Source organism: Zingiber officinale, chromosome 2A, assembly GCF_018446385.1.
Source record: "Zingiber officinale cultivar Zhangliang chromosome 2A, Zo_v1.1, whole genome shotgun sequence".
In the NCBI taxonomy this organism is placed as follows: Eukaryota; Viridiplantae; Streptophyta; class Magnoliopsida; order Zingiberales; family Zingiberaceae; genus Zingiber; species Zingiber officinale.
In genome coordinates, this window is record NC_055988.1 from 60,172,597 (window position 1) to 60,198,929 (window position 26,333).

At 40.4% G+C, this 26,333-nt stretch overlaps 1 non-coding gene across 1 annotated transcript; it reads left to right on the forward strand.

Annotated features, from left to right (window-relative positions):
- The first annotated feature begins 18,738 nt into the window (after positions 1–18,738).
- Positions 18,739–18,844, forward strand: LOC122044721. Its single transcript, XR_006129737.1, has one exon. It is a non-coding gene; the product is annotated as a small nucleolar RNA R71 (small nucleolar RNA).
- Positions 18,845–26,333: the final 7,489 nt, after the last annotated feature.

Here is a 26,333-nt window from a genome sequence, read left to right on the forward strand (position 1 = left end):
TTAAGTTTGAAAAAGTTTTTTTTTTTTTTTGAAAAGCTGCTTAAGAGAAATGAATTTCAAAGATACTTAAGGCAAAGGAGAAGCGATAACCTTAGTGTTTAATAATTTACAAATTTTGTTTTAGTAAGGTATCAGAGCCCTAAGGTCAAGATTTGGTTTTGATCAGGTATCAGAGCCCTTAAGTACAAGCATGCTTAAACTTTAATATTGCCTCTAGAGAACATCTTGCCAATTAGCTAAGTTTAGAAAATAATTTAACTAAGTTTAGTTAGAGAAAACTTAATTAAGTACTTAGCTTTGAAAACATTTAGCTTATAGAGGAGTTATAATTTGAAGGTCAGGTCATAAATAATTTTAATTTTAAAGCTAAAAAATAGCTTGAATTTTCGAAGATATGCCAAAAATAGTTTTTAATTTTGAGGTCAAGTCAAAATTTTTAAAGAAAAACTAATTTTAAAACTGACTCAAAATCACTCCCCCTTAATTAATGCCTTAATAAATTTTTGAGTTCAGGAGTTCAAGCATGAGAGGTTAAAAAATTATTTTCCTAATTTTCCATCTCACTCAGTTAGAATTCCAAATAGGTGACCATTATTTTGAAGATTTAAGAATTAATTGAGTTTAGAATTTCAAAGAATTTAATAACTTCTGAAAAGGGTTTTGAAATTAATTTTTCATAGGATATTTCAAATGATTTTTCAAATAATTTTTGAAATAATTTTGAAATTAATTTCTCAAGGGATTTTTCAAATGATTTTTCAAAAGATTTTGAAATGATCATTTTTCAAATTAAGTTTTAAAATAATTTTTGAAATGATTAAGTTTTGACATTATGTTTTAAAATAATTTTGAAATGATTTTGAAAAGATTTTTCAAATAAATTTTAAAAGAATTTTGAAATTAAGTTTTAAAGATTTTGAAAAGATTTTTCAAATAAATTTTAAAAGAATATTGAATAACTATCAGTTTGAATTTTTAAAATTCCTTAGTCATCTCACCTATCTAAATTTTCAATCAGGGAATCCTATAATTGTTGTGAGATGAATTATGGTTGAATTTAAGGGTCTGGTTTAACTTTGTGTTAGATTCAGGTTTAGCTTTGGGTTCAACAAGTAAGCATTCTTTGGATAAACTTCTGGGCTATGGTGAGTCACAAGGTACTCATTAAAGTAACCATGCCTTCAAGGTTTCCCAAATAGTCCTACCCATTGAGCTTAATACTAAACCTTGGTCTAATTAGTTAGGATCCATTTAAGGGTAGCTTCGGTCAGTTCCACTTGGCCAAATACACCAGGTCGAAGTCATATCTTCCTAGACATGCGATGCCCAAGCTTCCCTAACGTACTATCATCCAAAAACTTCACCAGTACTGTGGGTCAAGTTAAACCTAGCCCATTTTGATCTTACTTTAATTACCCTGCCGGGTAATCTACTCTTGTTTTACCCATTTCGGGTAGATTAAGTTCAGTTACCCTGTCGGGTAGTTCAGTTGGGGGTGCCAGCGAGTCTGGATCCTCCATATATTTTTATTTAACTTAAGTTGAAATTTACTTTTAATTTGAATTAATTTCCAATTGAATTTCGAATTTAATTTAATTTCAAATTTTTAATTGAATTTTGAATTTTTAATTGAATTTTGAATTTTGAATTTAATTTTAAATTTTTAATTAAATTTTGAATTTTGAATTTAATTTTGAATTTTTAATTAAATTTTGAATTTTGAATTTAATTTTAAATTTTTAATTAAATTTTGAATTTTGAATTTAATTTTGAATTTAATTTAAATATTAATTTGAATTATGTTCTTAATATTGTTTTTCTATTAGCTCCCCCTGGATCATAGCCTCGATATGGTCTATTAAGGTAATAGACTTGATCCTTGGGGACCCAATAGTGACCATTTCCAACTTGATTAACCAAGTTGGATTTTGGCACCCATGCTTGGACAAATTTTCTATTATTTCTATTAACTAGCGATAAATATGATTTGTATTTTATTTTAGTTTTAAATCCAAGTCCAGTTTTGTTGTAAACGGCTCGCTGTTTTCCAAGAATCAGATCCAGATTCTTGGAGCCCAAGGTGAACCGTTCCAACGTGTCCTTGAGTTCTTTAATTTGAGCTTTCAAATTGGAATTTTCTTCCTCAAGTTGTTGGACTTGAGTTGAACTTCCAATTTCAACTGACTCAGTTAAAGAGCTCGAGTCAGTCGCTTCCTTAAGGGCTGTTAACTCCTTTTGGAGCGACTTAATCCGGATGTTGGATTTAGCCAACTTTTTTACTAAGTAAGGTAATAATTCATGCAAGTTATCTAATTGAAATTCTGCGAGTAGTGAACTTACAGTGGGTTTTGGTCCTTCGGAAACGAATGCGGATTCGTGGCTTCGATCAGACTCAGTCTCGGATTCGCTCTCGGTTTCTGACTCATACTCGGACTCAGTTTCCACCACGGTTGCTTGTACTGGTAGAGCGAGGAAGCTCGTCGGTTCTTCTTCGTCGGACCCGAATTCATCTGAAGACTCGGACTATATCTTTTCCTCTGTCTTACTTGTACCTGCAACCATCGTAATACCTTCCTCGGCCGAAGTAGTATTATTCTGCTCATCTAATTCAAATAAATCATTAATTAAATTATGCTTACTTACTTGAGCGTCGGAAGTGCCCTCGTGTAGTTTCATCAACTTTTGCCACAACTCTTTTGCACTTGCGAAAGGGTCGATGCGGTTCAGTTCTTCATTGGTTAGGCCACATTGTAGCATGCAGGTTGCTTTGGCATCGGCTTCAATATTTTTTATTGTTATAGAATCCCAATTGATGCATGAGATAAGTTCTCCGGTGTCGTCACGTGGAAGTTCGAGTCCGGTCTGGATGATGATCCACATCTCGACTTGCGTCTTGAGGTGGTATTCCATCCGGTTCTTCCAGTATCCAAAGTCCTTGCCAGAAAAGAGCGGCGGTCGGACGGTGCAGAATCCTTCTTGGAATGCCATTTTAAAAGAACCTTGCACAAAAAATAGCAAAAAAATGTACCAGGACTTGATCCTGGATTAGCAGTGCGGTATGGAAGGATAGAAATAGAAGTTCAACAGTTTCGAGAAAAAATAATAAAATATTATTAAAAAATATTTTAAAAATATTATTTCAAATTTTGCCAAATTCAATATTTTATCAATATTTTAAAAAATGTACCAGGACTTGATACCAATTGATGGATCGAAAGCGCTAGAGGGGGGGGGGGGTGAATAGCGCTCGTGGCTATTTTGTTTTTCGAAATCGTAAAAGCTTGTTCAGAAATAACGCAGCGGAAAGTAAATAAAGTGGACACGAAGGATTTACTTCGTTCGGAGCCTGTGACGACTCCTACTCGAAGGCCCGCGATCCTTGATCGCTTCCGGTGGGCAACAACTATAATTCGTAAAAGCTATTACAAGCTAAGTACAATTTAAGCAGAAAAGAATATTGTACCGACAATAAAAAGACTAAAAATGAAGCTCCGGGTTGTCGTTGCAGCACTTCTGAGTCGAGACGTTAGCAGCTTGTCGCACGGAGAATGCTTAGAAGATTGTTATTGTTAAAGCTGCACCTCAACCCTCCTTTTATATGAGGTTCCGGGCACCTGGGAACTTTCCAGGGGCCTGGAGTGTGACGTGGCCAGCCAACTAGGCTGCTCCACGTCGCGAAGTCGCGTAGGGGATAAAAGTTGGTCCCGGGCACCCGGACCTCCGGGCGCCCGGATCCATCCCGGGCGCCCGGACCTCCTTTTAACAGGAGCCGCTTCTCCTGCAAAACCAGGTTAGTCCGAGCAATTGTATATCCTGCAAGACAATGTTAGAATCTGATAATTCATAAGTGAAAAAGAGCTGACAGTTTTCGGACTGTCCGAGTCTGACTTTGGATTTCCAACCGGAAACCCTAGGTCGACCTGACGCCTACTGTTCCCTCTATGGGGAACGCGTCCTCACCTACTCCACTCAGGAGATTTACCTGATGTCAGTCCGGTCCTCCAGACCGACTGGACTTTTCGCCTAGGGTTACCACCCCCTAGGACCTAGGGTTACCGCCCCCTAGGGTTTTTCTCCACCTAGGGTTACCACCCCCTAGGACCTACGGTTGCCGCCCCTTAGGGTTTTCCTCCACCTAGGGTTACCGCCCCCTAAGACCTAAGGTTACCACCCCTTAGAGTTTTTCCTCACCTAAGGTTACCGCCCCCTAGGACCTAAGGTTACCAGACTTAAACCTTTGCTTGTCCTCAAGCAAAATGTTGCAGTCTAAATTCATATGTTCTACAACACATTCATAAAACCTAGTGCACTTTCCTAACTCTATCAAAAAGTTTCATTAACAAGCGTTATTATGGAAACAAGTAAAGTATGGTTCAAACATAAGAATCTTGTGCACAGTGTAAAAGTAACTCAACACCCTTCAAGTTTCAATCCATGTCCTAGTCAAGTCGTCATCAAATTTGAATTCCTAGTGTTTCCAGTGAAAGACAAGTAACCAGTGATAGACACTTACTCACCATTCACTTGGTTCATATTTCTCAACTAACCCAAGGTCTCAAAGGTGTGCTCAATCTCAAGGGAAGCTAAGCAGTCATTTCCCCAGTAACCTAACTCGGTCTCAAAGGGGTGACTTGCTAGATTCCACTCATGACAACTGTTTTTTATATCCCTTATTATTATTATTATTTTTTTATAAGTGTTTGCATTATGCAAAACTTATTCACAAATGTACTTTTAGCACACATGTTGGGATATTTTGATTTTTCCAAATGAGCTTTAATGATTTGAGCCTCATCCAATAACCAAAATGAAAGTTGAGAAATCACCATGGAAACCAAGTACTAAGCAAACAAGATGAATCATGACTATTTCAATGACATCAACTATTCAAGCATCAAGCACAAGTGTAGTGAAGATAAAATCTTTAAGGTTGAACCAAAACTAAAACTCATCACCATAAGATTCTTAGCTTATTAATGCTTCCCAAGATAGAAAAAAGAACTACACAAAGTTTACTACTAGCATTATTCGAACATCATGAATCAAGACAATAATCGTGCTAACATTTCACTTGAATCCAAGAAAGCATATAAGTGAAGATTTGATGTTCTCAATTTTTTTTTTTTGATTATTTCAAAAACAAGCAAAATAAAGCAACAAGCAATGAAAATAAGAACCAACATGAAAAACTAACAAAAACTAAAAACTGAAAACAACTAACAAAAACTAAAAACTGAAAACCAAACTAAACAGTACATGACACCCCCCAGACTTAAACTTTTCATCGTCCCGATGAAATCAATATGGTGGAGGAGGTGGAGGTGGGCGAGGGAAAGGAGGTCTACGACGTGGTTGGCCAATAGGAAAACTAGGAAAACCTGGAATCTCACCCAAGGATCTATGATACTCATATAAAGCATCTACTTGTTGGCTAGTAAGCATCATGCTCTGCATAAAATCTCTCATCCTAGCCTGATCAGTATCATAATCCTGCACAAACTCAGCCACTTGACCTTGAAAATTCCTCGTAAACTGAAAATGATTTTGTACCTCCCTAAATTGATCATCAAATAAAGAGAAGCGCCCCTCCAACATTTTTCGTTGGGCATCTTGCTTCTCATGAAGTGATTCTAGAGACGTACAAAAATCTGAAAAATCAAACCTAGAAGATCCCGTGCCATATGCAAAAGAATGCCTAGCAGGCTCCATAAAACTAGAAGGCTGCGGGTGTCCAGATGACGAGGGCTCATGATGTAGCTCAGTGTCTCCAGGTATAGAAGGGTTATCCTCAAAATCTAACTCAGAAATTACCCAATTAGCCGGGTTACGAATAGTAGTTCGTTTAGGAAAAGGAAGGGGTAAAGGAGAACCACTCCTCCTAGGAAACGCGAAACCATTCTCATCCCGAACGATCATTTTCATAGCAAGACATGCATCAATGTCAATCATGTCATTACCATGAATTATTTCCAACTCATCAACATCAAGATTTAAATTATAAGCTATTCGGGTAATCAAACCACCAAAAACAATTGATCCCGATGATGCCCTAGCAGATCTTAATAAGGTTTGAACAAAATGAAAACCAGAATCAAATTCAACCTTATAAAGCATAGCCCATAAAGCATAAAGCTCTATCTTTTTAACCACCCCATCACTCTCTCCCCTACCAAAAATAGTTTTACTCATGACTCTATGTAGATACCTTGTAACGACCCAACTCCTGGGTACTAAGCTGTGAGCTGGATCACTACATTAACTACTGAAACTGCTGTGCCGTACTGTGCGGAAAACTGGGTAAAATAAAATTTCTCTAACTGACTCTATTAAATTGACAACTGGTACACTCATGCTGTTATAAGGAAGGGTTCAAGACCTTTCCGGTAGGAGTATATGTGCTAAGGAGGATACTTGACCTCCCATCTGAGCTAGAACTCAAAGCTATCTTCCCAGCTAGCTGTTGTTCGATCCACGGACCGATCAAACTTGCCGTGATTCTGTGCACTGCTGGATCGGTCTACGGACCAATCCAGCAGAGGCTGGATCGATCGGCAAGACCGATCCAGGTGTGTCTGGATCGGTCTGCAGACCGATCCAGGCACCTGGAGGCGCTGAGATGCCTACCTTTCGATGCTGGATCGGTCGGTTGACCGATCTAGGCACCTGGAAATCTTCTCCGAGGCTACTGTATCGAGCTGGATCGGTCGGCTGACCGATCCAGGAGGATACAGTAGCATTCTGTATCTCGCTGGATCGGTCGGCTGACCGATCCAGTGGTACAGCTCAGACCCTGATCGGTCTAGGGACCGATCAGTGTCTGATTTCACTCGAGAGTTCTGATTTCAGCACTTTGGCGTGCCAAAACATCACACAACAGTTCTAAAACAATGGAGATACATTCTAGATGTAATTACTAATGTTCTAAACATGATAAACTAAACAAGACATAGTTACTAAGCTAGAACAATTAGTAACAAGACCAAGTATGAAACTAAACATGTTAAGTGCTAAAACTGAAATAAAAGCGTATAGATCCCAAGGATCTTTATTCCAGACCCCTTGCACACACACATCATCGTAGCATCGTCCTCCAGCCTCCGCTAGTCCACTTTTCTTTTACCGGTATCTGCAGTATAAGAAAAATAGTATCTGTAAGCCAATAAGCTTAGTAAGGAACCATCTACCTCACAAAAACATGCAACGATGCAATTATGTTTTTAAAACATGCTGTTTGAAACCTAAACTGAGCATGCAAGCATGGCATGGCATGGTATCATACAAAGCATGGCATGACATATAAACTGAACCTGAAATTGAACTAGTCATGCATATATCTAAATTTGTATACGAACTCAAATCATGTAAACTGAACCTGACTGAACTGAATGCTAAATTAGTGTTCTCATCACTGGTTTCAAATTTGAAAACTATACATATAATAGATGAAAATACTAAACATGCTGTTGGGCCCTGGCAACTGTACTTACTGTGCGCGCATCCCTACGAGACCCGGGATTGCAAGTTCCAAATCCAGTAGGGTTACTAGGTTATCTGAACCTAGGGACGACTGTGGGAGTCCAGCCCATGGATATCTGATCCAAGTACAGTGCCAACTGAATAAAAGTAAAATACTGAATACTGTTTTATCTTACTTTGCTGTTCTAGGTTATCTGAACCTAGAGCTAGGTTATCTGAACCTAGAGGCTACTGTGGGAGCCCACCCAATGGATATCTGATCCATTTGCTGTAATATCTGATAATAAACTGAGTAAAAATGTTCTAATTCATTTTACATGCTGTTAGGATGCCTATTGGTGCATCCTTCGGAACTGAGCATTCTACCGAACGCTTGGTGTGCACTAAAAGCACACCTTAAAACCGAAAACTGTGAAATTACTGAACTAATTGCAAAACTAACAAGCGAGAGCAATTATACTGCAGGTGAGGGGTTTCTTACCTCAATCGCAAGGTTTTCTTACGATTTATTCGCTAGGCTTTTCCGAAAAACTGCTCCGTTCGACGAACCGCTTACGTCCTCGCGTTCCTCTCGCGGAGAAGAACCGACTTCGTACAGGTGTTGTCGCTGGAAAGTGAACACACGATCCTAGGGAAGGAACCCTAGGTTTCCCTTGCTTTGTTTTGCTGCGCCGAGAGAAAGAAACGGGAGAGGGAGAGGGTCTTGGTGAGGGTTTGGAGAAGGTCACGAACCAATTAGAAATAAACCAACCCACTTAAACCTCCTATTTATATCATGTGGTAATTCCGGTCTAACTCTAATATAAATATAAATGTTTCTCCTTTCTCTCAGCACGGCCCTGCTGGGTTCACTGGTTACTAACATTATCCCTTAAACCATAGGTCTCGGGTTCGACTCCCGCTTAGGCCGTTTTCAATTTTTTTGCTACTTCCGATACTCGTAAAATTCCGGAAAAATATCTAAAAATTCCACAAAAATCATAGAATAATTCTAAAATAAATTCAGGAATTTTTCGGGCTTTACAATCCCCCATACCTTATAAAAAGTTCGTCCCCGAACTTAAAACAATTCTGGGTACTTCTGTCTCATGCTGGCCTCTGTCTCCCATGTCGCCTCTGTGATTTTGCCAACCGACTTTGACTAATGGTACCTCCTTGTTCCGTAATTTCTTTACTGCTCGGTCTATTATCTGAATAGGCCGACTGTCATAGCTGAGATCATCACGGACCTGTACCAACTGGGGCTCAATCACCTGGGTGGCGTCTGGAATATGCTTCTTCAGCATGGAGACATGAAATACATTGTGGACAGCTGACATCTCCTGAGGTAACTCTAGCTCATATGCTACCTTGCCCACTCTCTTCGTGATAAGGTATGGTCCCACATATCTGGGAGCTAGCTTGCCCTTCTTCCCAAAACGCATGACTCCCTTCATGGGAGCTACTCTGAGGAAAACTGTATCCCCAACCGAGAACTCTAGGGGTCTGCGTCGTGTATCGGCATAGCTCTTCTGACGGCTCTGTGCTATCTCTATCCTCTGGCGAATCTGCTGTATGGCTGCTGTGGTATCTGCTACTAGATCTGTCTGAAGCTCTAGTTCCTTCTGTTTACCACTCTCATACCAGTAGATTGGTGATCTGCACCTCCGCCCATAGAGTGCCTCATAAGGTGCCATGCCAATAGTGGCCTGATAACTGTTGTTGTATGCAAATTCTGCTAGACTCAGATATTTGCACCAACTTCCCTTGAAACCTAGGGCACAAGCTCGGAGCATATCTTCGAGTACCTGATTTACTCGCTCCGTCTGACCATCTGTCTGAGGATGAAAGGCTGTGCTAAATTTTAACTGGGTGCCCATAGCTGACTGCACACACTTCCTGAAGTGTGATGTAAATCTGCTGTCTCTGTCCGATATAATGGTTCGTGGGACTCCATGTAGCCTGACAATCTCCTTGAGATATAACTGAGCTAGCTGCTCCATAGAATAGGATATTCTGATAGCTAAGAAGTGGGCTGATTTAGTCAACCTGTCGACTATTACCCAGATGGCATCAAAACCATTCGTGGTTCTGGGTAATCCCACTATGAAGTCCATAGAGATATCCTCCCACTTCCATTCTGGAATCTGGATCGGCTGCAGAACTCCTCCTGGTCACTGATGTTCTGCCTTAACCCTCTGACAGGTTAGACAGATGCTGACGTATCTGGCGATATCTCGCTTCATCCCAGGCCACCAAAATCGTTTCCTTAGATCCTGATACATTTTGGTGGAACCAGGATGCATCGCATAGGGAGTCCTGTGAGCCTCGTCTAGAATCTGTCTCCGTAGCTCCTCCTGATCTGGAACACAGAGTCTGTCACCAAAATACACTACCCCACTGGCGGACACTCTGAACTCTCCACTTTCTGATTCTGCTAACCCTTGCTTGATTTTCTGGATTTCAGAATCCTGCTCCTGAGCTGTCTGGATATCATCAAGCAAGGTAGATGCTAAGAACATAGTGGAAAGCTGCCCGACCATAAGCTCGAGACTAAAATCTGTAATCTCCTTCCTTAGGGGTGGTGACATAGCTGCTAAAGATAATAAGGTGGCACTGGACTTCCTGCTGAGTGCGTCTGCTACCTTATTAGCTTTCCCTGGATGGTAGAGGATATCTATGTCATAATCCTTGACCAGCTCTAACCATCTGCGCTGTCGCATATTCAGATCCTTCTGAGTAAAGAAATACTTCAGACTTTGATGATCTATATACACTCTGCACTGAGCTCCGTACAAATAATGTCTCCAAATCTTGAGAGCGAACACCACTGCTGCAAGCTCAAGGTCGTGAGTAGGATAGTTCCTCTCATAATCCTTGAGTTGTCTGGAGGCATAGGCGATCACCTTGCCCTGCTGCATCAGTACTACTCCTAATCCCAATTTGGAGGCGTCACTGTAGATGTCGAAGCTGTCTGTGTTTGCTGGTATAGCTAAAATAGGAGCATTGGTCAATCTCCGTTTTAGTTCGCTGAAGCTGTTCTCGCAGTCCTCTATCCACTGAAATTTCTTGTTCTTCCTGGTGAGAGCTGTCAGTGGGGAGGCTATCCTGGAGAAGTCCTCTACGAATTTCCTGTAGTAGCCTGCTAATTTCACTGGCGTTCCTGGGTCTCTTCCAGTTACTTACTGCTTCTATCTTGCTGGGATCTACCATAACACCATCCTTGGAGATGATGTGACCTAGAAAGGATACCTGGTCTAGCCAAAATTCACATTTCGTGAATTTGGTGTATAGCTGGTTCTGCTGAAGGATCTGCAAAATTGTCTTCAGATTCTCTGCATGATCCTCCTGAGTGCCTGAATAGATAAGAATGTCATCGATAAACACGATGACAAACTTGTCTAAGTATTCTCTGAATACTCTGTTCATGAGGTCCATGAAAGTAGCTGGAGCATTTGTCACGCCGAAAAGCATGACTATGAACTCATAATGTCCGTATCTGGTCCTGAAAGCCGTTTTAGGTATATCACCTTCCTTGACTCTAACCTGGTGATATCCTGATCTGAGGTCAATTTTAGAGAACACTGTGGCTCCCTTTAGCTTATCAAACAGGTCATCTATCCTGGGGAGAGGGTACCTGTTTTTAATTGTGACCTGGTTCAAGGCACGGTAGTCTATGCATAGGCGCATGCTTCCATCCTTCTTCTTCACGAACAACACAGGTGCTCCCCATGGTGAGTGACTAGGGCGTATGAAACCCTTGTCTAGAAGCTCCTGTAATTGCTCCTGAAGTTCCTTCAGTTCAGCTGGAGCCATGCGGTACGGTGCCTTGGAAATTGGATTTGTGCCGGGAATGAGCTCTATCTCAAATTCAATCTCCCTGTCTGGTGCTAAGCCTGGTAGCTCTTCAGGGAAGACTGCTGGGTAGTCACACACGACTCGAACCTCTGATAGCTGTTGGTTCTTGTCCTGGCTGGTGCTGACTACATTTGCTAAAAATCCCATGCATCCTGAATCCAATAGCTGCTGTGCTTTCAATGCTGAGAGAAACTTTCTGGCTTTTCTCTTTGGTTTTCCTATGAACTCAAACTGTACTCCTGCTTCAGGTTGGAATATGACCTTCTGTTTACGGCACTCTATAGAAGCGCCGTATCTGATCAGAAAATCCATTCCAAAGATGACATCGTAGTCAGTCATTTCTAGCACTATCAGATCACCAAAAAGTTCTCTGTCTGCTATAATGACTGGCACTGCTCTGAGCCAGTGTGTAGATGCCATAATGTCTCCTGAGGGTAGTGTTGTCAGAAACTGACTATTGAGTACTTCTGGAGGTGTTGCTAATTTTTCGGCAAACGCCCTGGATACATAAGAGTGGGTTGCCCCAGTATCGAATAAGACAGTTGCATCATGCTGTAAAATACTGATCTGACCTGTGACAACTGTCGAGGCATTTGCTACGTCCTCTCTGGTCAGTGAGAAAATCCTGGCATTCGTGGTAGCTGTGGGGGCTTCTAATCTGCCCTGACTGATCTGTGGACCATCTAAGGCAGCATACATCTGGTGTAGCTGCGCTGGCTGAGCTCCATACTGTATCGGCTGAGGTTGAGGAAGACTATTCTTGTTCGGGCACTGCTTAGCCATGTGCCCTTCCTGTCCACATTCAAAACAACCCCGCGTACCCTTGCGGCAAACCCCTGGATGATGTTTCCCACAAGTAGTACACTTGGGATGTCTGGAATGTTTTCCAGCTGGTCCTCCTTTTGGGTCACTGCTTGCCTTACGTTTCCCCTTCCAGTTGGAGCTATGTCCCTGTTGTTTCTGCTGAGTACCTGAGCCCGCTTGTCCCTTGGGCTCTGTGAAAACCTGCTTCTGCTGGGTGATGCTGTGCTGATAGTGCTCGGTGATCAGAGCACTACTCACTAGCTCCTCTGTGGTTTGTGGCCTATGAACGCCACCAGCCACATTCATTGCGATCTCTGGTCTGAGCATCTTCAGCATCAACCGTACTCGTTCCTTCTCTGTGCTGACTAGTTCTGGACACAGACGGGCCAACCTGTTGAATTTCTTCACGGCCTCCTGAACTGATAGGTTGCCCTGACGAAACTCTGTAAACTCGTCATAGTGTCGGTTCGTGACTTGCATGTGAAAGAATTCCTCGAAGAACTCTTTCTCGAAGTTGGCCCATGTCATCTGGTTTACTGGCCACTTCGATTTAATCCGCTCCCACCACATGCGTGCATCTCCTGTTAAACAGAAGGAGGCACACTTCACCTTTTCGTGCTCTGGCCAGTCTAGAAGCTCCATCGTGCTTTCCAGTGTTTTAAACCATGCCTGAGCATCCCATGGTTCGCTGGTGCCTGAGAAGTTCTCGGGCTTTATTCTCTGCCACTGGATAAGGTAAGCTTCTTTCTTAGCCCCTGCTACTGGGGCTACTGGGACTAGTACTGCAGGCTGAGCTGGTACAACCTCTGTGATTACTGGAGTCGTGAGGTTCAGTACTGGAGTGACTGGGGGAGTAGTCTGTTGGTTAGCCTTTAAGGAGGCTATCTCCTGCTGCTGCTGTAGCTGAGCCACTAGTGCTGTAAGGTCTGGGGGAGGCACTGAACTGCCTGCCTCATGCTGGGGCTCAGTCGCTGCTGCTTTCTTAGCTGGACGTCCTCGTACCATTTTCTAAATAGCAGAGAACACATATATATAACTAGGCTATCATGTTATAGTTAACTACTGGTAACATGTTAAATACTATCACTGTAAACATGAATTAATTAACTACCAACATGCGAGCAAACATGAAAGTACATATAACTGATATGAAAGCTGAAAACAAAACTGAGTGAGAGATGTTCTTACTTGGAAGCTGCAGGAACAATGCTGATGTGTGTGTAGGAAGTATGGAACCTCGCTCTGATACCACTCTGTAACGACCCAACTCCTGGGTACTAAGCTGTGAGCCGGATCACTACATTAACTACTGAAACTGCTGTGCCGTACTGTGCGGAAAACTGGGTAAAATAAAATTTCTCTAACTGACTCTATTAAATTGACAACTGGTACACTCATGCTGTTATAAGGAAGGGTTCAAGACCTTTCCGGTAGGAGTATATGTGCTAAGGAGGATACTTGACCTCCCATCTGAGCTAGAACTCAAAGCTATCTTCCCAGCTAGCTGTTGTTCGATCCACGGACCGATCAAACTTGCCGTGATTCTGTGCCCTGCTGGATCGGTCTACGGACCGATCCAGCAGAGGCTGGATCGGTCGGCAAGACCGATCCAGGTGTGTCTGGATCGGTCTGCAGACCGATCCAGGCACCTGGAGGCGCTGAGATGCCTACCTTTCGATGCTGGATCGGTCGGCTGACCGATCCAGGCACCTGGAAATCTTCTCCGAGGCTACTGTATCGAGCTGGATCGGTCGGCTGACCGATCCAGGAGGATACAGTAGCATTCTGTATCTCGCTGGATCGGTCGGCTGACCGATCCAGTGGTACAGCTCAGACCCTGATCGGTCTGGGGACCGATCAGTGTCTGATTTCACTCGAGAGTTCTGATTTCAGCACTTTGGCGTGCCAAAACATCACACAACAGTTCTAAAACAATGGAGATACATTCTAGCATGTAATTACTAATGTTCTAAACATGATAAACTAAACAAGACATAGTTACTAAGCTAGAACAATTAGTAACAAGACTAAGTATGAAACTAAACATGTTAAGTGCTAAAACTGAAATAAAAGCGTATAGATCCCAAGGATCTTTATTCCAGACCCCTTGCACACACACATCATCGTAGCATCGTCCTCCAGCCTCCGCTAGTCCACTTTTCTTTTACCGGTATCTGCAGTATAAGAAAAATAGTATCTGTAAGCCAATAAGCTTAGTAAGGAACCATCTACCTCACAAAAACATGCAACGATGCAATTATGTTTTTAAAACATGCTGTTTGAAACCTAAACTGAGCATGCAAGCATGGCATGGCATGGTATCATACAAAGCATGGCATGACATATAAACTGAACCTGAAATTGAACTAGTCATGCATATATCTAAATTTGTATACGAACTCAAATCATGTAAACTGAACCTGAACTGAACTGAATGCTAAATTAGTGTTCTCATCACTGGTTTCAAATTTGAAAACTATACATATAATAGATGAAAATACTAAACATGCTGTTGGGCCCTGGCAACTGTACTTACTGTGCGCGCATCCCTACGAGACTCGGGATTGCAAGTTCCGAATCCAGCAGGGTTACTAGGTTATCTGAACCTAGGGACGACTGTGGGAGTCCAGCCCATGGATATCTGATCCAAGTACAGTGCCAACTGAATAAAAGTAAAATACTGAATACTGTTTTATCTTACTTTGCTGTTCTAGGTTATCTGAACCTAGAGCTAGGTTATCTGAACCTAGAGGCTACTGTGGGAGCCCACCCAATGGATATCTGATCCATTTGCTGTAATATCTGATAATAAACTGAGTAAAAATGTTCTAATTCATTTTACATGCTGTTAGGACGCCTATTGGTGCATCCTTTGGAACTGAGCATTCTACCGAACGCTTGGTGTGCACTAAAAGCACACCCTAATACCGAAAACTGTGAAATTACTGAACTAATGCCAAAACTAACAAGCGAGAGCAATTATACTGCAGGTGAGGGGTTTCTTACCTCAATCGCAAGGTTTTCTTACGATTTATTCGCTAGGCTTTTCCGAAAAACTGCTCCGTTCGACGAACCGCTTACGTCCTCGCGTTCCTCTCGCGGAGAAGAACCGACTTCGTACAGGTGTTGTCGCTGGAAAGTGAACACACGATCCTAGGGAAGGAACCCTAGGTTTCCCTTGCTTTGTTTTGCTGCGCCGAGAGAAAGAAACGGGAGAGGGAGAGGGTCTCGGTGAGGGTTTGGAGAAGGTCATGAACCAATTAGAAATAAACCAACCCACTTAAACCTCCTATTTATATCATGTGGTAATTCCGATCTAACTCTAATATAAATATAAATGTTTCTCCTTTCTCTCAGCATGGCCCTGCTGGGTTCACTGGTTACTAACATTATCCCTTAAACCATAGGTCTCGGGTTCGACTCCCGCTTAGGCCGTTTTCGTTCCCAATTCTTTTTGCTACTTCCGATACTCGTAAAATTCCGGAAAAATATCTAAAAATTCCACAAAAATAATAGAATAATTCTAAAATAAATTCGGGAATTTTTCGGGCTTTACATACCTAAAGATGGGGTTTTGCATATGGGAGGCCTTAGCTCTTGAAGGCTCATAAGGTTGATCTAGCCCAGTTATTGCATTCCAAAAATGATTCCAATTAAACCTTGGGTCAAACCTACGAGGGCTACCGGTGGTTAATCCAAAACAAGAATTAAAGTCACTAAATGCCCATAGAAATTCTTGATTCATTAGTCTAAATGAGATTTTTCCAAAATAATCATCTTCATTAGTAAAATAGACATCCAATGAACTTAAAAATTCCAAAACAAGACGAGGATATGTAGGCAAATGTGTGTACATAATATCACTCCAATCCAAAAACCCAATCATCAAATCTACATCTTCCCTAATTCCAAGCATATCAAGAACAGTTGGGTCCATATATCTAGTACACACTATCTTTCTATTGACAAGAATTGCAAATCTAGTTACTTGATCATCATTTCTAAACACAATATTGAATTCATTGTCATTACCTTCATTGCGTGAAGTCCTTTTGCCTTTGCCCTTCACTGGTTGTTTTCCTTTGTCCCTTGATGGCTCCTTCTCTTTGTCTCCACTGGATCTACCACCTCCTTTGCGAAGTTTCTTCAAAATGTTGGACATCTTGATGAGTTTAGATAGGGGAAGAATTATCTAGGGTTGGAAAAATGGAACTCAAAGAACAAAACTTCAAAGAGCAAAGATCTTAGGTTAAGAGAACAAAAAGTCCAAGTCTTAGAGAGGAGGAGAATCCGGATCTAAGAGATCTTGAGAGATTAGAGTGGAGTTTTTAAGAGATTGGGAGAGAAAGAGATGTTTTGGAGAGTTGGGGGTGTGCGGAACACGGCCAAGATCTGGCCGTGTAAGGTAGAAAGAAGACTTTAATAACTCTCCTACACGGGCCGTGCAGATCCACACGGCCTCCCCCTCTTCCTTCTCTGGATTCTTCACACGGCCGTGTCTGGGACACGGCCTCTCCATCTTTCTTCTCGGGATTCTTTACACGGCCGTGTTTGAGACACGGCCTAGACCTTTTTCTCCTCGGGAGATCCTACACGGTCGTGTCTGGATGACACGGCCGAAGCACTTCCCTTCTCTGCAACCTTTGCCTGGCCGTGTATAGCACACGGCCGGGCTCTGTTTTGCACCTAACCTGAAAACAAAATCAAAATAATGCATCAAACTAAAAGAAATTAAAATACAAATCAAAACTAACTAAAAGAACCCTTGGGTTGCCTCCCAAGAAGTGCTTGTTTAAGGTCTTTAGCTTGACCAAACTTGATCATTCACTTCTTTTCCTCGCCCTTGGAGGACAGATATACTTTTCGTTTTTGTTGGGGGATCTTCTCCCAACATCCTCCACCACATTGTCTCCTTCGTTTAGTGGCCTTCCATGAGGATGGAAATTCCATTCCTCGAGTTTATAAATGCTTGTCCTGCTACAAGCATTTAAAAGAGACGAGACATGGTTAGAGATATTAGCTAAATCATATTCCAATCTTTCCTTACCAATTACCAAAGAAAGCTTATGATTTTTGACATCAATTATAGCTCCAGCTGTAGCAAGGAAAGGTCTTCCTAATATGATAGGAATCCTGGGGTCCTCTTCCATGTCCAACACGACAAAATTTGTGGGAATAACATTCTCATCCACCTCTACTGGCACATCTTCTATAATACCCAAAGGGTACCTGCAGGAATGATCGGCAAGTTGAAGTGCCATAGTAGTAAGTTTAATGTTTTTGAGACCTAATTTATTACAAATTGAATAGGGAATGAGGCTAACACTTGCCCCCAAATCACAAAAAGCTTTTTCAAAAAATTCTTTTCCTATGTTGCAAGGAATATAAAAGCTCCCTGGGTCCTTTAGTTTTGGGGAAGTGTTCTTCTCCAAAATAGCACTACATTCGTCACTAAGCGCAATTGTCTCAACCTCTCCTCTTCTTCTCTTGTTTGACATGAGATCCTTCAGGAATTTGGCAAATCTAGGCATTTGAAGAATAGTATCAATAAGAGGTACCTCTACACAAATTTCCTTAACTTTTTCTAAAAACTTGCCAAATTCTTCATCTTTCTTGAGCATTGTAAGTCTCTGAGGAAAAGGGACAGCTTTGCTCTGATGGTTCATTGGAAGAGTCTCTTCAAACTCAATGGTACTCTCCTCATTAGCTTGAATCTGATTTGGTATAAGAGGAGAGAGCTCTTCTTCTTTTTGTATCCCTTTTGGAGCAGTCACTTGGGAGTCTCCCAAGGTCCGTCCGCTCCTAAGCTCAATTCTATTGTAATGATCCATAGGATTCACATTAGGTTTTCCTGGAAGTTGTCCTGGTGCTCTGGATGATGAGGAAGCTAGTTGGGCAATTTGACTATCCTGGATCTTTTGATGCGTTTCAGAATTATCCATTCTCTGAATGAGCTTTGCTAAATCTTGCTTCATTTCATTCTGACTTGAGATAATTTCTTCAAGCATCTTTTCAATATTTGACTTTGGTAAGCCTTGAGAAGATAGATGTTGAAAATTTTGTTGCCCAGCTTGAAAATTTGGTCTTGCCCCCATAGATGGTCCTTGAACTTGATTATTTCTGTAAGAAAAATTGGGATGGCTCTTCCATCCAGGGTTATAAGTATTTGAGTATGGGTTGTTCTGCCTTTGATTGTAACTCATGATTGCATCACATTGTTCCAGTTGATTGATTTGTGCAGTGATAACTCTCAATGGACATGAGTCATTTGAGTGCTCTGAACTCCCACATACTTCACAAGATGTACTAATAGCATTGACCATATTAGCACTAGTCCCCATATTCTCAAATTTCTTTGTAAGAGCGTCCAATTTTGCAGACAAAAGAGTGACTGCATATACATCAAACTTCCCTGATGCTTTAATTGTTGGGTTTACAGAAGAATAGCCACCACTTCTTTCATTTGCCCATTGATGATGATTTTGTGCTACATTGTCAATAATTTCTTCAGCTTCATCTAAACTTTTATTCATAAGTGCCCCTCCAGCAGCTGAATCAAGGGACACTTTGGTATGATAGTTGATACCATTATAAAAAGTGTGCAACACTAACCATCTTTCCAACCCATGATGTGGGCATTGTCTGAGCATACTATTATATCTATCCCATGCTTCAAAAAGAGATTCTGAGTCAGTTTGCTTGAAGCTTGCAATTAAATTCCTCATATGAGCTGTTTTGCTTGGTGGATAGAATTTATCAAGAAATTGTTGCTCACACTGCTCCCAAGTGGTGATGCTATTAGGGGCCAAAGAATTCAGCCATTGCTTTGCCCTATCTCTTAAAGAAAACCCAAATAATAATAATCTAACTGCTTCTGAAGGAACTCCATTCATTTTCATGGTACCACATATTTCATAAAAGACCTCTAAGTGTTGATTGGGGTCTTCATGAGGTCCTCCACCAAATTGGTTCTGCTGCACCATAGATATAATTGCGGGTTTGATCTCAAAGTTATTAACTTCCACTGAAGGTCTTGAAATACTAGATCGAAAACCTCTTGCATAAAGTGCTGCATAATCCTTGAGTGGTCTATTCGCCATGTTCAAATATTCCTGTTCTTCAATTTACCTTTGCAGAATTCTTCTTTTATGGAAAGTTCTGTCAATCTCAGGGTCAAAAGGAAAGAATTCCCCTACAAAGTTAGATCTTCGCATACACAAGAACAAGATAGCAAATGATAATTCAACAGAAAAAGAAAAATAAAAGAATTGAATTTGTACAAAAAGAATTAACAAGAAGTAAAAGTTATACAAGAAAGTAAAAACAAAAATCTAATGATTAGTTACAACTATGCAATATGAAAGGAAAACAAATGTTATGTTTAGTCTAACTCAATTGATAATTCCTAATGTTATAGCGCAGTCCCCGGCAACGGCACCAAAAACTTGTTACGCTCCGCAAGTGTACGGAAATGTCGCAAGTAATATAAAAGATTATCATATCCACAGGGACTGGAATACGCACTAGAAATGTCTCAATGCGAATTAGTAAACAACTATCCAATTGTTTCAAATGCAAAGTGAAGGTAAACAAATCTAATATTATAGATCAACAAACAAGAGTTTAGTGTTTTGGGTTATGATAAGGGGAGATTCTAGGAGTTTCGGTTTCTTTGTAAGATTTCTTGAATGTAAATGGTTCACCAATTCTTATCCCTCAATTGCCAAACACTTGTAGAAAGTTGCCGGTTCTCTCTTGCAATAGATAACCGGCTAAGGACTGAGAAATGTATCTAAATATGATCAATTAGACGTGAACCTACGTTGTCCTTACACAGAAGCGCACCTATTACTATGCCTTCCTCGGATATCAACGTAGAAGCCCACGACTTATTAATCTATCAAGATACAAGAAACTAATCACAAGATCCATCCTACTCTCTTGAATATTCCTATTTCCTCTTCAAGATTATCTCTCAAACGTCATTACACGGGCTTGCACCTGTCACGTGGATCCCTCGGATGATCGAGTGAGAGTTTATCTTTACAAAGTCCACAAGAAATCCAAACAATCAATCAAGAATGAGAATTAAGCACAAATCACCATTAATCATTCAAGATCTAATTGATACAAGCAAGACAATGTCATTGAAACAAGAAAATGGCAAAGCCATAAGAGATTACATCAATCCATCAGACAAATACTCCCTTAATCCTAGAATACAAGATCTACTCCATGAATCGAGGAAGAATACCCGAAGAAATAAAGATTACAAGCATTTCTTAAATCCCCAATCCAAGAAACCAAGAAAAGGAGGAAAGAGAAAACTTATCTACGAAGAAGCCTCGTCTTCGGATCCAATCCTCGCTCTGGAGTCGAAATCGTCAAGAACTCCCCTCGAATCGCCCAGAAATCCTCCCAAGAATGGGAGGATACCACCAAATCTTGCCTTCTCCCAAAGGGGGAGAGATCCCCTTTCAATTCATGAAGGAGGGTTTAAATAGAGGAGGAAATCGGGCGCCACACGGCCCCATGACACGGCCATGTCCAGTTCCTTCTCTGCCAAAGCTGCACGGCCGTGTGACTCACACGGCCAGGACCCTTCTGTTCTCTGGAAATGCTACACGGCCATGTAGTGCACACGACCACCACCTGCTTGGCCTCTGGAAACCTCACACGGCCGTGTAGATCTACACGGCCATGTAAGGCATCTGCTCTAATTTCTTCAAATCAAGACACGGCCGTGTGAGATTCACACGGCCATGTCCTCTTCCCTTCCTGTTAAAACTACACGGCCGTGTGTGGTACACGGCCTGATGCTCTCTCCCTTCAATTCCTTCCTAGCTTGTCCGAGGACGCATAATCTTCACCAATTTCGACTCCTGTGTACAGAAAATGCACAAAAAGCAGATCTCCGAACCAAAAGAGTAATATGCTAAAAGGAAAGCTGGAAGTATAAAAATGCATAGATCAAGCATGCTCAAAGTATGTAAATGTGCGTAAAAACATGCATAAAAGAGTATATAATCTACGCACATCACCACCCCTTAGGGTTTTCCCTCACCTAGGGTTACCGCCTCCTAGGACCTAAGGTTACCACCCCTTAGGATTTTCCCTTTGCCTAACCGCAGCTAGGACTTTCCTGAAACACTTATTCAACACGCTAGATCACCACAAACCTTAACTTTGAATCCTTTGCCATTATCAAAACTCAGGTTCGATCGTCGGATGCTCCCTGCACCAACACATTCTTCATTAAATGGCCATTTTGAAACTCATTCGAAATTTGAATCTAAAATTCAAATTAAATTCCATTTATCGTTGAATTCAAAATTCAATGAATATCATCATTAAGCCTCACTTGAGTCTAACTCAAGTCTAGCCTCACTTGAGTCTAACTCAATCAAGTCTTTCTCAATTAATCTAATTTAGATTACTCTTAATCCAATTCAGTTCATCACATGAACCTAATCCTCTTGATTCATCATATGAACCAAATCTCCATCTAATTGTTCTTTGTGTGTGACCCTATAGGTTCTTTTAATGTTGGCAATGCTCCTAAACTCATTTAGAAGCATAAGTAATGAGTGGTATCTAGCAACACATCATTACTACCTAAGTTACAAGAATGTTGAGATCCAACATCACCTTTGTGACTACTAATTGTGACTCTCACAATATATGATAATGTCCTTCTATCATTGACATCTAGATTGATTAAATTGAGGCATAGACCGTGTCATCCTCTAATCAATCTATCTCTTGAACTTCAAGTAGACTTTAAACAAATGAGCTCAATATCTCATATTGATTCATTTAAGCATGGTCATGCACTTAGTGGTCTCACTCTATCAAGAATAATGATGTCACTCCCGTCATATAGGAGGGATAGATCCCATCTACATCACTCACATCCCTCCGCATAATTTGTTACATACCCAGTAATCGCTTTTATAGTCCACCCAGTTACGGGTGACATTTGACGAAGCCAAAGTATGCAACTCCTTATGTAGGGAACCATGGTGACTTCAGGTCCAAGGACTAGTAGTCATACTAATAGCCACATGAGAAAGTATATGACACTCATATAACGATACATGATACTTTCTCATGGCGGGTCATTCAGTATATATTCTCCAATGCATACCCATGTGTCAACTTGATATCTCTATATCCATGACTTGTGAGATCAAGTCATCGAGTTGACCTACATGCTAGTCTCATCGCATTAACATTGTCCCTGAATGTTAATACTTGACTAGGAATGATTCAACCAATCGATTGATATAGGTAAGAACCTTCTACTCAAGGACGCTATTATACTTAGTTATTTGGCACCAATACAAGTAAGTATAATAACCAAAACAAAAGCCTTTATATATATAGGAATATGTATATATATATACATATTCTTGGCTCTAGGGCTCTAACTAACACTAAAGCCCTCACCAATGCATAAATCTCCTTGTCATAAGTTGGATAGTTCAAAGCTGCTTCACTGAGTTTCTCACTAAAATAAGCAAGAGGTCAACCTTCTTGTATTAGCACAGCTCTAATACCTATTCCTGATGCATCACACTCAATTTTGAAAGTTTTAGCAAAGTTAGGTAATGCAAGTAATGGTGCAGAACTTAGCTTCTCCTTAAGTAAGTTGAAAGCTGAAACTTGTTCACTATCCCAAAGAAACCCAATAGTCTTTTTAACAACTTCAATCAAGGGTGCAGCAATAGAACTAAAATTTTTAACAAACCTCCTATAGAAACTTGCCAACCCGTGAAAGCTACGTACCTCAGTTATCGTTTTTGGTGTTGGCCACTCACGAATTGCCTTAACCTTTTCTTCATCAACTACTATTCCCTTAGCACTAACAATATAACCAAGAAACTCTATTTGACTAGTGCAAAAAGAACATTTTTGAAGGTTAGCATGCAATTTTTCATTTCGAAAAATAAGTAGAACTTTTTGTAAATGATTGACATGCTCATCTAAATTCTTACTATAAATCAAGATGACATCAAAATATACTACAACAAAGTTTCCAATATAAGCACGCAAAATATGGTTCATTAATCTCATGAAAGTACTAGGTGCATTAGTTAGCCCAAATGACATGACTATTCATACAAATCATACCTAGTCTTAAAAGCAATTTTCCATTCATCTCCCTCACGCATGCGAATTTGATGATAGCCAGACTTCAAATCAATTTTAGTGAAAATGCAAGAACCATATAGTTCATCAAGCATATCATCTAATCTTGGAATAGGATAACGATACTTTACCGTAATTTTGTTGATAGCCCCGCAATCAACGCACATTCTCCAAGTTCCATCCTTCTTATCCACAAACAAAACAGGAAGTGAACAAGGACTCAAAATTTGTCGGACATACCCTTTTCTCATCAACTCTTCAACATGCTTTTGAAGCTCCTTCATCTCCATAGGATTGCTCCTATAGGCTGGTCGATTAGGAATGGCTGCTCCTAGGATGAAGTCAATTTGGTGCTCTATTCCCCTAAGTGATGGCAACCCATTAGGAACTTCTTCAGGAATGACATCATCAAATTCATGCAAAAGAGATTTAACAACACTAGGTAAAGAAGCGTTAAGATTGTTAGTGTTGAAATAAACCTCCTTGTACAAAAGTACAATCATCGGCTGTTGAGAATAAAAAGCTCTCTTAACCTTTCTTTCTTTTGCATAAAAGCTCCCTTTTTTACTCTCTTGATTTTTTTTCTTTTTCATTCTTTTTTTCACTACTCTCATCCTTACTTTTTCTTTTCTCACACTCCTTTTCTTTTTCATTTTTTTCTCTCACAATCTTTTCTTTTTTCACTTTCTTTTTTATTCTCAATTGATCTTCATATACTTGCTTAGAAGTTAATGATACAAGAGTTACAAGTTTACCATGCATCTTAAAAGAATATTTATTTGTGAAGCCATCGTGCTTGACCCTCCTATCAAATTACCATGGTCTACCTAAAAACAAATGACTTGTATGCATTGGTACTATATCACAAAGAACATCATCATGATACCTACCAATGGATAATGAAACCAACACTTTCTTAGTGACCTTAATTTCCCCGTAATGATTCAACAATTATAGTTTATATAGGTCTAGGATGTTTAGTGGTAGGTAAGCACAATTTATCAACCAAGATAGTACTAGCAACATTAGTGCAACTTCCCCCATCTATAATCATACTACATACCTTGTCTTTGATGTGGCAACGGGTATGAAATATGTTGTCTCGTTGTTCTTCATCTTCTTCCTTTACTTGCACATTTAGAGCACGCCTAGTGACAAGGGCTTCACCTTCGACGGAATATTCTTCTACATCACTTTCCATCAATGGTGGTACGACATTATCATCTTCGGACTCACTCTTAGTTTCAATATCATCATTTTCTTTCAAAAGCATAATTCTTTTGTTTGGACATTGTAAAGCAATATGTCCTCTTCCCAAACATTTAAAGCATTTAATATCTCTATTTCTTGAAGATTGGATAGGTTCTTTACCTTTGACCAATGGAGAACCAGCATCTTTATTCTTCAAAAACTCGGTCTTACTCTTTGATGCAAATTTATCATCTCTTTTGTTCCAACTGGATTTCCAAGTGGATGAATTTTGACCATGCTTGATTGAACCTTCCTTTTGAATTGCCTTTCAACTTTCATGGACATATGCACCATATCTTCCAGCTCCACATAATGTTGCAACTCCACTACATTTACAATTTTTGAATTCAAACCTTGTAAAAATCTTTCCATGGTTGCTTCTTGGTCCTCCTCCACATTGGCTCGATGAATCATGGCAATCTCCATCTCCTTGGGTTAGACTTTGTAGTCGTTGGTACAAATCTCGATAGTAATGTGATGGCACGAACCTCTTTCTCATAATAAACTTCATGTCTTCCCAAGTGCCAACAGGTCTCTCGTTGTTTCTTCTCCTGCTAAGAATAATTTGATCCCACCAAATAATAGCATAATCAATAAATTCAACAGCAGCTAGTTTTACCTTCTTCTCTTCAGAGTAGTTGTGACAATCAAACACTAATTCAACTTTCTTTTCCCACTCTAAATATGCGTCTGGATCGCTTTTGCCTTGAAATGAAGGAACCTTCATCTTGATATTTCCCAAGTTTCTATCAACATAATCATTCATTCTTCCTCTTCTACCAACAATTCTTGCATGACCAGATACACCGCCATCATCATCATCATTGTTGTTGTCATCACGGTTATATTGCCTTGAATTTCGTGTATGAACTCTACCAGCTTGACTATTTTGCAATCCCAAAATTACAGCATCTTGTCTCTCTAATCTATCGAGGATTTGATTGAATATGATTTCCATGCGTTCCAAGTGTTGTCTCAAGGCTCGTTGTTCAAGTGTTTCTCTCGGTCTTGCTTCCACTCAACTTGTCGCCATTAATGCAATCTATTGACACTCAATCACTCAACTCACTAATGTTAGCTCTTTAAAGAACATAGAATTGTGACAATTTCCCGATAAAAGATAGGAATTGATATATAAAAAACAAGTTACAGAATTGAAAATTGATATTAAAGACTGAAAGGAATTTGCTAGAATTAAATCTTTGCAGAACTTAAAAGAAAAATACAAAATTGGAAAATGCAAGTATACTAGGCAAGACTTTAAAGGAGATGCGGAGTATACTAGGCAAGACTTTAAAGAAAATATGAAATTGAAAAACATAAGTATACTAGACAAGACTTTAAAAGAGATACGAAGTATAATAGGTGATATGGGTTAGGTTTTGTGGGTCTCCCGATGAGGAAAGAAAAGGAAGAAAGAAAAGCAAAAAAGATAAACTAATATTGGTCGGGACATGCCCCCATGATGAAAGTAGGGTAATATCGGCCGGGACATACTTTCAGGAAGGAGATAGGCTAATATCGGCCGAGACATACCTCCTAAAGCAGAGTTAGGTTAATATCGTCCAGGACATGCTTCCTAAGCAAAGCAAGGCTAATATCAGCTGAGACACACCTCCTAAAGCAGAGTTAGGTTAATATCGACCGAGACATACCTCCCAGGCAAAGTTAGTCTAACATCGACCGGGACATACCTTCCGGGCAGAGTTAGGTTAATATCGGCCAGGACATGCTTCCTAAGCAGAGCAAGGCTAATGTCGGCCGAGACATACCTCCTAAAGCAGAGTTAGGTTAATATCGGCTGGGACATGCTT